Below are 12,783 nucleotides of genomic sequence, written 5' to 3'. Positions count from 1 at the left end.
ATATCTTCTGATTTTAGCTGTAATTTGTTCATCTGTGTTAAAAGCAGAATAGTCCTTTCTGAAGTAGTTTTATTTCTTTGTTCCACTTGTAAATCCAGCTTTCCCAGAAGGAAAATGAAGAGTTGTGAAAAATGTAAAAATATACACACTTTATCTCTCCCTCCCTCCCTCTCTCTCAAACATCTCTATTGTCTATTATGTATATTTATATAATGCTAAAGCAGCATCAATTGATAAGTTACACAAGTATTGAACTCCTATTCTGTCTTGGACATTTAGGAAGATATCGTGGGAAATTCACGCATACAGGAAATACTCCTTCTGACCTTAAGGAAGACCAGTTGAGGCCATAAGACAGATGCTGTAACAGTGTAATGAGGATGGTAGTTATACCACGTTAGGCAAATAAATGCTATATGAGTCCAAAAGCAGGAAAGTCCTCTTTAATAATTGGGGATGACTTTATGGGCATGGGGGCAGTTTGGTTAGACCTTCATACTATTCTAGAAGAATCAGCTGACTCAAGTTTGGGGCTTTATGTCTGCACCAGGAGTATCTAGCCCAGTGTCTAAGACATAGTAGGAGTCAAAATGTTTTCAATTAAAAGAATGAGCCAGTGAATGATATCTGTTGACCATTTAGCTCCTCTACATTTTGCAACAAATTCATGGCTACATGCAAATTATTCCCTTTGTACAACTGTTGTGCATTATTTAAAGGCTAATTACATTTACCATCAAGCCTTTGAATCCAATCATCTTCTAATATTTGTGGTTATTGTAAGGGGTTCATAAAAAACCTTGGAAATGCAAAAATAAAAAAAGTCATTTTGACCTAGAAAAGGAACACAAAGTGTTTTTAATTAGATTCATTAAATTGTGCATATCTGTATTTTTCCACAAGCAGAAGCTTGCAAGGTCTTGTAGACAAGCAGTTCTTGTCCCATTGAAAGACACTCAAAAATATTTATTTTGTCTCTAGGAAACCAATATTAGTGTGTTATTCTATAGTAATTATAAATAGCTTAAATCTTCTAGTCTTTATCTCCAAGGAAGTGGCATTAGTTATCTATTTCTGTATAACAAATTATCTTAAAACTTACCAGCTTCAAACAACAAACACTGGTTTTCTCCATTTGAGAAAGGAATTTGAGAGCAGCCCAGTTGGGTGGTTCTAGGTCCATGTCTCTCATGACATCACAGTCAGGGTGCCAACCTAGGCTACAGCCACCTGAAAGCTTGTCTGGAGCTGAGGATTCACTTGCAAGCTCTATCACATGTGCACAGGAAGCCTGTTTATCATTAGCTGTTGGGTGCAGACTTGGGTTGCTGGCCACATGAACCTCTCCATGGGGCAGCCCACAACATGGCAGCTGGCTTCCTTCAGAACAAGTAATCCAAGCAAAAGAGAGAACAAGACAAAAGCCTGCCTTTTTGTGACCCAGTGTCTGAAATCTCATACCTTCCTTTTTACTGCATTCTATTTTATTAGAAATGAATCATTAAGCCAATGCTCCCTTCAAGAAAAAAGGGGGTCAAAAAAGGGGCAGAGAAGCCAAGAATTTTTGGAGATTTGTTTAAAATCACATCATTCACATATTATATGTGTCTCTATACATGGTCTTTTTACTTTAGAATAAGAGTTTTTTTTTTCTTTCGAAAGGGATGATGTACCTGTTGATATATAATATCATTCTCTGTATTACAAATACATTGGTATGATGGAATTGGATTATTTTGAAAAGTATTTAAGAAACAGACCTGTGTGAAACTCCTTGTTCTGTTGACCATATGAATGTTTATCATGCCAAGTAAATAGTTTTACACCAAAACTATTGCCCCAAAATGTTTTGAACAAAACATTTTTACTTTTTTGGCCCCAAGGATCTTTAAATGATCAGATTTCCTCTTCTTGCTATCTGCCAGATTTAAAGTAAAATTTCTGGCCCAACTTTAGTGAGATTAAAAACCTTTTGTATATATTTTGAGATCTAATATCATACCTGACTTCCTCTTATTTTCTTACCATAATTTGCACTTATCCCAAGTTTTAAATTTTTGGTTTTTGTTTTTGTAAATTAAAAAAAAATTTCAAAATGCATTTTAGAAATGTTCTCTCATCATTTTTTGGAACAAGAGAGGCTATAAATAAGTGTGTGGGTTTACATGTGGGAGTGTGTATGTGAGGTATCTATCTTTACCATTCTAAAATAATAGCTATCATTTATTGAGTGTTTATTATGTGTAAGTCATTTTATGATATCATTTAATTTAATGTTCACAAAGAACCTTTGATATAAAGAACATCATCCCTACTTACAGGTGATGCAGCAATGTGAAAAACAGCTAGTAATTGGCAGGACTAGGATTTGAACCCAGGTCTCTCTAACTCCAAAGCCTCTCCCACAGCTCAGAGCATAAACAAACGACCAAGATATATGGACCCTCAACCTCAAACTCTTTCAGTGCAGCTGTCTTGACCATCACTACTGATCAACCATGCTTGCTCAGGAGAAGACAGTAGGTTGCTGTCTCTGGGTCACATGCTTGATTGAAGGCGTTTACTTCCCAACTATTTTCTATTCCATACATTCCTCTGCCCACGCAAAGTAATATAAAATAAAACAATAAGACAGCACTGGTGAAATATGAACTAAGATTTATATTTTGAGAAAGACACAAACTGCTTTGTGGACTTAGCATACTTGACAAGTATCTCCAACGGCTCAATTTGACTCCATAAAATTTCCCTTCACATTGATGTGTTTGGACTTTGGGATTGAGATAAATACTTGATATTCAGCTGTACTGCCAAAGTTAAGCCTTGGCCATCTTCCTAGTTTGGAAACAAATCTGTATAAATTACTGAAGCATGCAGAATTTCTACCTGTGTTAAACACCGATGACCTAAAACCAGAGCGAAGGGTGGCATGGTGTATACTTCATTCGATCTGTTGGCTGATGAAGGCAGAGAATCAACTTTATGAGATTCAAATTCACATTTTGGTTTCAATCAATTTTTTTAAGTCAAGAGAAATATTCTTTTCACTGTCAAATTTTCCACATGAGTAGATTTTGGAGTATTCTATTCGATCCATTCTCTGACAGATTGGCAGGGATGGAGGCCTGTGATAGGCACAAGCCCTGTGAGCTGCATGTGGTCTGTAATAATCATCTGTTGACTTGGCCCAGGGGGAACTCAATTTATTCAACATCAGGATATGAGTATTGGTCAACTGTGGCTCTTGCTTCATTGGCTTCATATAAATGGTGTTCTACTTTAGACCCAGGAAATAAGACCAGATTTGAAGGTATGATACAAATAGTTTGTTTTTATAGAAATACCTTTTTAATGTCTGTAGGGATTGAGTTCCTTTAGAATAGAGATTGAGCAGGATGCTAAAGTATCTTAGAAGTTGAACAGAGCAGTAGAAAATGAGTCTCAGGGGTGGAAATAGTATAATTATTGGACTTTCCCTAATAAAAATAAAACATAAAGCAATCACTCCATCTTCAGATCTGTAAAATGTAGAAGGAATTGCCTTCTCAGGAAATGGCTAGAAACTAAATAATTCATGGGGAAGACTTAGAAAAGGCATTGACTGGGTTGCTGAGTTTTCTACATCTTTTCTGGCTCTAATCCTTTCTTTAAGTTTATAAGTTCTGAAGAAATGGGCCAAAAGATTTCATCTAATACAGCCAAATTTCTTCTTGTTAAACTAAAATTGAAAAAAACCAACACACCCAACTGTGTATTGGAGATGGTAGAGTTTCTGGGGTACAACAAATATACAACATCAAAGATTTTGGACATTCATTCATTTATTCATTTAACAATTTTCTGACTACCTATACCACCATCAGGTAGTGGAGATTCAGCATTGGGGGAAAAAAGTGAAGAGAACAAGGCCAAAAATCTGTTCTACTGGAGCTTATGTTCTAATTAGGGAATAGGACAGTATATGACATAAATGAATCATATAGTGTGTTTGGTAGTGATAAATGCCACAGAGAAAAAACAGAGAGGAGTTGGAGTAAGTGTTAGAGGCAGGAGAGGTTGAAAGTTGACAGCTTGTGGCCAGAGAAGTCTTCATTGAAAAGATGGCATTTGAGTAGAAACACACTAGGAAGGAAGGAGTGAAACTTGTTGAGACGCTTGGAGAGGGTTCCCGGGCAAAGTAACAGCAGTGCAAAGATCCTGGGGTGAGAGCCCTTCTGACTGATTATGGAACAGAAGGCAAGGTCAGTGTGGCTGGAGTAAAGTAAGGGAGGGGAGGATTATAAGAGAAGAGTTAGGTAATTATTAAGGACAAGAGGCAGATCCTCTAGAGGTTTGCAGGTCATAGCAAGGCCTTTGTTACTCTGTCAGGTTTCCCAACCTGAGCACTGCTGACATTTTGTTGTGAGGTTGTCCTGTGCATTGTTCTCTGTCTAGTAGTATCTCTGGCCCCTGTTCATTAGATTACAGTAGCCTTCTCCCAGAATGAAAATAAAAAATGTCTCCAGACATTGCCAAATATTTCCTGGGGACAAAATCACTGCTGAGAATCACTGCTTTAAGTTGAGAAGCGATGGGAAGGTTTAGAAGAGAGGGATGAATGGTCTGACTTAAAATTTAATAAAATCACTGACTCCATATTTTGAGCATAAACTGGAGGGAGCAAACCATAAAATATTTCTCTAATTCAGTAGATCCTGAATTTTTAAAAATGGATGTTGACAATGAGAATTCTGTTGCTATATTCAGAGATCCCTTCTCCTTGTATGATATCTGATTAGCTCAATAGTTAAAGCAAATTTGTACAGATCATAGAAAACCCAAATATGGCATCCCTCCTCTCCATTATAAAATAAAAACTTAAAATATTCCTAACTTGTTAGAGGAAAAAAAAATCTCAGATTACCAATGTATTAGTAAACTAATAATAGAAAACTTCGAATTTTATAGCCATCTTTTATTAAATATGTTATTTGTTTTAATGGAATTCTTTATGAAAATGGCAATGTCTCATGCTATCATATGTATTTAAACTTAATATATGCCTAGCATGTGAATATACATTAATATTATATTTAAACATATATATGGCAAACTATCATATTAAGGACCAAAACTGCTAGATAACTGTTTTCATTATCAAAATCCTAATATTATGTCTACCATGAAATTAAAAGTAATGTTAATTAAAAAAAGACTTTAAGGTGAGCCTGGGTTGTTCAGTCAGTTAAGTGTCTGACCCTTGATTTTGGCTCAGGTCATGATCTCATGGCTTGTGAGTCAAGTCCCACATTGCGGCTTCACTAACAACTAACAGTGTAGAGCCTGCTTGGGATTCCTCTCCCTCCCTCTCCCTCTCCCTCTCCCTCTCCCTCTCCTTCTTCCCCTCCCTCCCCCCTCCCTCCCTCTCTCTCCCTCCCTCCCCCCTCCCTCTCCCTCCCCCTCCCTCTCTGCCCCTCCTGTGCTCTCACTCTCTCGAAGTAAGTAAAATAAACTAAAAAAAAAAAAAAAGACTGAATTTAATATAAAAATTTTATAGTTTGGGGAGTCTGCCTGGCTCAGTTGATAGAGCATGTGACTCTTGATCTCAAGGTTATGAGTCTGAGCCCCAGGTTGGGTGTAGAGATTACTTAAAAGTAATAATTTAAAAAAATCTGGGGCACCTGGGTGGCTCAGTCGGTTAAGCATCTGACTCTTGATTTCAGCTCACATCTTGATCTCATGATTCATAAGATCAACATTGAGCTCAGTGCTGACAGCATGGAACCTACTTGGGATTCTCTCTCTCCCTCTCTTTCTGCCCCTCCCCTGCTCACACAAGCATGCTCACTCTCTCCCTCTCAAAAGAAATAAATTTTTAAAAATTCTAAAAAGAATTTTAGAGCTTTTCTATTACAAACAGGGCCATAAATATGGTAAAATAAAGGAATTGACATATGCTATTTTTTGACAAATGGTATTTTGTATATGTATATAACATATTTTTTAGATTGTCATCTATATTTTACATATGCAAATTCATATGTTGGAATATAGAACATACAAAGGATTAATATTAATATACATTTAAATATCTTCAGAATTAATAAGGAAAAGAGAAAGACTTCAATAGCAAGAAGGACCCCTGGTATTGATAAGAAGTACACAATAGAAAAAAAATACATGAATAATATAGGAAAATAATTTTAAAAACTTGTTTAACATTACTAAGAGTCAAATAAATTCAAATTAAATAATGAGATACTGTTTTCCATCTATTGGAGGGGCAAAGATGAAAGAGCATCTTATTTAATATTTGCAAGTAATAGATACTCAACTTATATCACTGGCTTTACTTTCATGAGTAAAGAGTAAAAAATTAGAAACCATGAGTATTGTGCTTCTAGGAATTTTTCCTGCAGCAGTAATTATACAAGTGCCCAACCATGTACATATATGTTCTGTGGTTGCCATGCAAGGGCGGGATCAATCCCTCACTCAGAAGAGGTTCCGATATTGATACTGATGAAGCCACATGCACCAAGAAGCTATAAAAAAGTTTATAATTCATATAAGACTTTACGGCAAGGGAAGAGCAGACACCCAAGCTGATTTGGAAGGCTTAAGTAGAGGGAGAGGTGAGTGGCTTTGGTTTTGATTGTCGTAAGGAAATGGGGCTGGGGTGGGTGTTTTTGTGCAGGGCATTTGTATGATCTGACTTTTCCAAGAGCACCAAAAGAAAGAAGTATCAAGGCCTTCTTATCAGCCCAGGTGGGGTCTGTGATCAAACATCGAAAAGTAGAGCCAGACTCTTTATTGCAATTCTCTCCTGATATTAGATTGATAAGGGAAATATGTCCTATTTTATTAACTGAATTTGAACTTGTCTAAGCTATTGTGACATTCTGTGAGTCCTGAACCCTAACTCATAAGGAAAGTAAAAGTTCCACTATATGCTTCGGGAGCTGAGTATTGTATATTCTGAGAGGTAAGACGAGTGCCTTGGTCGCCATTAATAATGCCTGGGACTCTGAAGGGATAAGGCATGTCTTGGTGAGACCTTGTCCAATGGCTTTAATATGGCTTTAACAATAGAGCCATGTGTGACCTTGATTTGCATTTTGGGTATCAGTGAGGCAAGAAGTTCCTATTGGAAGAAACTTTGGATAAGGAATTTCTGTTGTTGTTGACTGGCAACAGATAGCTAGACCATTGTCAATGACCCAAGAGTCTGTAAAATGTGCAGAAAAGATTGGCGATTGTCCAGGTCCCTTTCCAGTGCTAAGACAATTGCCCAAAGTTGGTCAGTGATGCTGACCCTTAGATGCTGTCTTTGATCAGGGATGTACAGTTAAAGAATGGACAGCAGCAACTCTCTAGGGAGCTCCACCACGTGTGTCATCTATGGAGCGTATGAACTCCCTTTCTGATCACTCAAGTGATTGCTATGGGCTTCCCAAGTGGCTATGGGTCTGAAGATGGCGACCTCCTCTGGTGCCATTGGACCTGGCGAGGGTATGAGGACAGGCAAAGCCATTTTCTTTTATAGGTAGAATATACCAGAGGGTCCAGGTTTGGCTCTACCTGTAAGTCTGTTTCCATTTTAATAAAGAGGCCTCCTGTGGCCATCCCAAGCCTTTGGGGTTCTGCTCCCATAACCCAAGGCATAAGAGTCAGCTGAGCTTAAGGAGTCATAGGCTCAGGGCTTGTGACAGGCTGCATCCCAGAAGCGTTCAGTGTGTGGGCAGAAGTTGCTGTTCTAATGGAGTGTAGCATGGGGCTGAGGAGGGAAGTTTCTTGCATAGTGACAGAGTCTCTGGGGATACCAATGAGAATGCCTGTTGCATAACAGCTGGGGTAGATTCTAGAGTCTTTTTTTTTTTTTTTTTTTTGGTAGAGAACACAATTCCAAGTGGGTCAGTTTGTAAGTAACAGCGTGAATGGGCCTACAGTCAGCTGGAATTGAGACACTTTTTAATCTCAGTCACACAGACAGGTTTTGATCAAGACACACAACCCAGGACCAGTCTAAGAGGATCCCAAATTAGGGGTGCCTGGGTGCCTCAGTCAGTTAAGTGTCTGACTCTTGGTTTCGGCTCAGGTCATGATCTCATGTGCCCTGAGTCAGGCTCCATGCTACTGGTGTGAACACTGCTTAGGACTTCTCTCTCTCCCTCTCTCTCTCTTCCCCTCCCATGCATGTGCGCGCCCTCTCTCTCTCTCTCTCTCAAAATAAATAATAAAAAGAGCAGCCCCAAACCCATACTTACATCCTTAATGTCACGTATTGAAACTTTTGATTTAAGTGGGTTTAATCTATAATATAAGCTTGGTAGAATTCTGCAAACAGAATGTGGGGCGGTTCAAAATGCAAGCTTGCTAGCAGGCAACACAACTCAAAACTCAGACTAGTTGGCAGACAGCAGTTCAGAGTGTGTGCTTGCCACAAGCAAATGATCCGGGTAGCAAGTCAAATGCAAGAGAACAGAGCCCCCCTGGCGGTGGTGGTAGCCATCACCTAGACCATCCTGCTTACAGCTGGCAGGATCAACCTCTCACTCACATTTGGTCTGGATGTTGAGAATGATGTTATACATGCACATGGGGGATAGGAAAAGGCTTATTACTCAGATAACAGGACCATGCAGAATGACTTGAGCAAAAAGAGGGACAAGCAGGTGGCCTTGGTTTTTGTTGAGGTTGAGGTTTAGGTTGCAAGGAGGGTCTCTGTGGAGTTTGTGTGGTTTGCCCCAGATCTAGAACAAGCAGAAGAGGAGGAGGGGCAGGATTTGAAAACACGAGTTGAACGCCAAAAGTGAAATCCATCTATCAAAGTATGTTTATCACAATTACATTTATATTGAGAGAATTAGAACTAACCTGAATATCCAAGGAAGATAGATATCCAGAGATATCCAAACACACACACACACACACACATACACACACACACACACACACACACACACACATCATTAGAAGGAAATATACCAAAGCATTAACAGGATTTACTTATGTGGCAAGATTAGAGTGGTTTCCAATCTGATTTTATTTGTATTTTCCTTTAATATATGTTATGTGTAATATCTTAAAAAATTTTTTTTAATGGAAAGAGTGTTTTCTTGAAACCTTTGATTCAATGTCATTTCTAACCATGGGGCCACATGAAGTGAGTTGAGGTGAGAGCTGGCTTTGTTGCATATGGCTCTGGTCCTTCTGCCTGTGTGTATTTCATCATTATGTTGGTCTAGTTTAACAGTGATCCAGATGGTCAAAGATGCTGTGTTTTGTAAATAGCTTTGCTGCATGGTCTGCTTAACTCTGATTTACCATGGTTCAAAACATCTTGAATTACTTTTGTATTTATTTTGTAATTTCATAAAACCCTCATGTTTCAGAGGTAGAAAGATAAGATTATTCGGTTACTATGGTAAATTACCTTCCCCTCTACTTTTTCAGTTCCTTGCCTAGAAAATGATAACATCTTTATAATAAAATTATTGAATTCTGATGATTGAATACAGTGAAAGTTTGGTCCATGATAATGATTACTTCATTAGTAAAGCAAATAATTTGTGGAGGACATGAACATTCCATAGCATAAATGAAGGATAATAAATGAGCCAATTAAAGACTACTTTGCATACCCTGCTTTCTAATGGAAATGAAATAGTATTTTTAAAAAAATATTATTAAACATTTATGTTAATGCCTTGTAGAATGTTAATACTAAATTCATACTCATAATTACTGGAAAAATATGTTTAAAAGTTACTTTAGCAGGTCATCTAAAATTAAAAGTCTTTATTATATGGCATTTACTTTCATTACCAGAATATTAACGAAAGATAGAATGCACAGTGTCTAGTGGGTAATACCAGAGAGCCTTCTAAATCTGAAAAAAAAAAAAGATAAATTGAATTAAAAACTCTGGCAATAACTACATACATTGCACTCTATTTTTAAATTGATAACTTATAGAATGTATATTTACCATTTAAACATGCTAATCTATAAATTAGAAAACTTAATCTCTCAGGGCGCCTGGGTGGCTTGGTCGGTTGGGCGTCCGACTTCCGCTCAGGTCATGATCTCACGGTCCGTGAGTTCGAGCCCCGCGTCGGGCTCTGTGCTGACCGCTCAGAGCCTGGAGCCTGTTTCAGATTCTGTGTCTCCCTCTCTCTCTGCCCCTCCCCTGTTCATGCTCTGTCTCTCTCTGTCTCAAAAATAAATTTAAAAAAACCTTAATCTCTAATTGTTAAATATAAATAATTCATATAACATAGTTTTCAGAGAATGGAGCATCATAAACTGGGAGAAGAAAATACATTTATTACTTGTCTGTTATGTGCCAAGCTGCATGAGTCTTCACCCATATCGTTCATCTGTTCCCTGCTTTTTAAAACTTTATTACTCAAACAACTCTTACTGAACATCCATTGTGTGCCAGCCTGGCCTTAGGGGTTATGGTCTCTTCCTTGATGGAATGTATACAATTTCAGCCTCATTACAAATCTTCAAAAGAAGTATTTGTAGCTGACCAATGGGCAGAAGTTATCTTCCACTTCATTTTCTCAGCCTCCTTCATAACTAATATGTGCACACGCTGACACCAGACTTTGTGGAAATAGGGTGTTCCTGGTAAATCTATGATCATAAAACAAAATCTATGCTTATGACTGATGGAAGCAGTGGAGACAGAAAGAGAAGGTGGCCATGGTATCTGAGAGGCAAGCTGAGACCGTCAGTCTCTGAGCCTGGTTCTCTGCTCTTCCCTGAGATCCTGTGAACCAAATATTACTATTACTATTATTATTATTATTATTATTATTTTAAGTTTATTCATTTATTTTGAGAGAGAGAGCACACACATGTGTGGGTGGGGAGGGGCAGAGAGATAGGGGGAGAGAGAATCCCAAGTAGGATCTACACTGTCAAGGCAGAGCCTGATGTAGGGCTTGAGTCCATGAACCCCAAGATCTTGACCCGAGCCAAAATCAAGAGTTGGCGCTTAACCGACTGAGTCATCCAGGCAGGTGCACACATTAGCTTTTAAATAAAGCCCTTCCCTTTTTTTTCTAAAATCAGCCAGAGTCAGTGTCTATTGCTTGCATCTAAGAATCTAAGTAATGTATTACTAATCTTATTTCACTGAGAAGGGGGAAAAGACAAAAATTTAATAAGATCTGTTTGTCTGCAAAGCCCATGCTCTTTTTAACACGACATGCTGTAGACATGGCTTCTCTTGCCAGCAAAGCTGAGTCTGGGTTCGGTTTTACAACCTGCTGGAAAATCACTGTTGGTTGATTATAGTCTGTATGCTCTTCTGCAGTGACACTCCTAAGAGGGGCAGGAATAGGCTTTATCATCTTAGGTTAGGTCTCTGATGCTGACACAGTCTTTCATTCGTTCATTGTAGTGAGAAGAACTATACAAAAAAAAATGGCTGTACAAATAAAGCTCAGAATTGTGGAAGGGGCTAGCTGACTCGTGTATTTTCATTCTCAGGTCATTGTTTGGTCATCAAGTATAAAATAACAGTTCTACAGTAAAACCTGGTCACCTTCTATTAGGGAGGGCAAGGCTATTTGAAATGTTGCAGAGCTGGCAAGGAGGTTGTGGAAACATGACTCATTCCACACACTCCTGCTGTTACGTAGACAATGCTCTTAAGATTTATGTTTGTTTTGAAATTAATTAGCCCAATGTAAATGTTATGTGCTTTTGATTAATTGGTTTCACACAGGCAGACTCTGATATGCATGCATGATCTAATGCTGACCCAGAAATGAGACAATGGGCTGGTTCGAGGGGGTGGGCTGCTGGGTTGCAGGAGGCAGTGGGTAGAAGGTCTTTCATAAGAAGGCACGCCACCCTGTGTCTTCTCAGTTGTATCTGACAAAAACCTGAGTATGTTTTACAGTCTTAGAAGAGCAGTGAGTGTTTTACAACCCACACGGTAATTTCATGATCTATCATATTTCATGTTCGGACGCAATTGTGACTGTTTAAAATTTGTGTTGTTTTTTTCTTAACCTTCTCAAGGTGCATTTTGTGAAGTTCTGACGGCTGTTTATAAGGTTCTTTTTTTGTGTACCAGAGCCCTTCTTTTTTTTTTAAAGTTTTATTTTTTATTTTTTTTCAATATATGAAATTTATTGTCAAATTGGTTTCCAAACAACACCCAGTGCTCATCCCAAAAGGTGCCCTCCTCAATACCCATCACCCACCCTCCCCTCCCTCCCACCCCCCATCAACCCTCAGTTTGTTCTCAGTTTTTAAGAGTCTCTTATGCTTTGGCTCTCTCCCACTCTAACGTCTGAGCCCTTCTTGAATAAATGCTTAGTTTTTCAGATTTCCTCCTTAGCTCTTTTCCCTCCCTAATAGACTTCTTGGCCTTTGGGGCAATGCAAGGTGTGTTTGTGGTGATGGGAGGTAGTAGAGGAGGTTTCATATTTGCATGAAAGTCCCAGAGTTGTTTTCTGGGTCCTTGTTGGGTTCTGCTTCTCCTGTCTTGCCCTCTTAATCCTGCTTCCCAGAAGGAACCAGTCAAGGCCTGTCCTCCCTCCAGAGGACTGGTAAAAACCTTTGGGTGCCCTCTGTATCATATGATATAAGGGCAGCTGGCAGATGTTCTAGAAAGATAAACTCAGGCCCTGCTTCTCCTCCATTGTACTGTTTAATTGTTTACTATGTGGTGGTCATATCCATGTGATTCTCTCCCACAGGACAAAATGGGGAACCAGACAAAAACCCTCTCACTTTTAGTTTCCCCCACATTGAGTCAAATATGCCTCCCGCCCCAAT

This window comes from Lynx rufus, unplaced genomic scaffold (assembly GCF_022079265.1).
Source record: "Lynx rufus isolate CCGP_SWC_20201006 ecotype Redwood Valley unplaced genomic scaffold, mLynRuf1.p SCAF_26, whole genome shotgun sequence".
Classification (NCBI taxonomy): domain Eukaryota; kingdom Metazoa; phylum Chordata; class Mammalia; order Carnivora; family Felidae; genus Lynx; species Lynx rufus.
The sequence above is the reverse complement of the archived record's forward strand: the minus strand, read 5'-3'. Positions refer to the sequence as shown.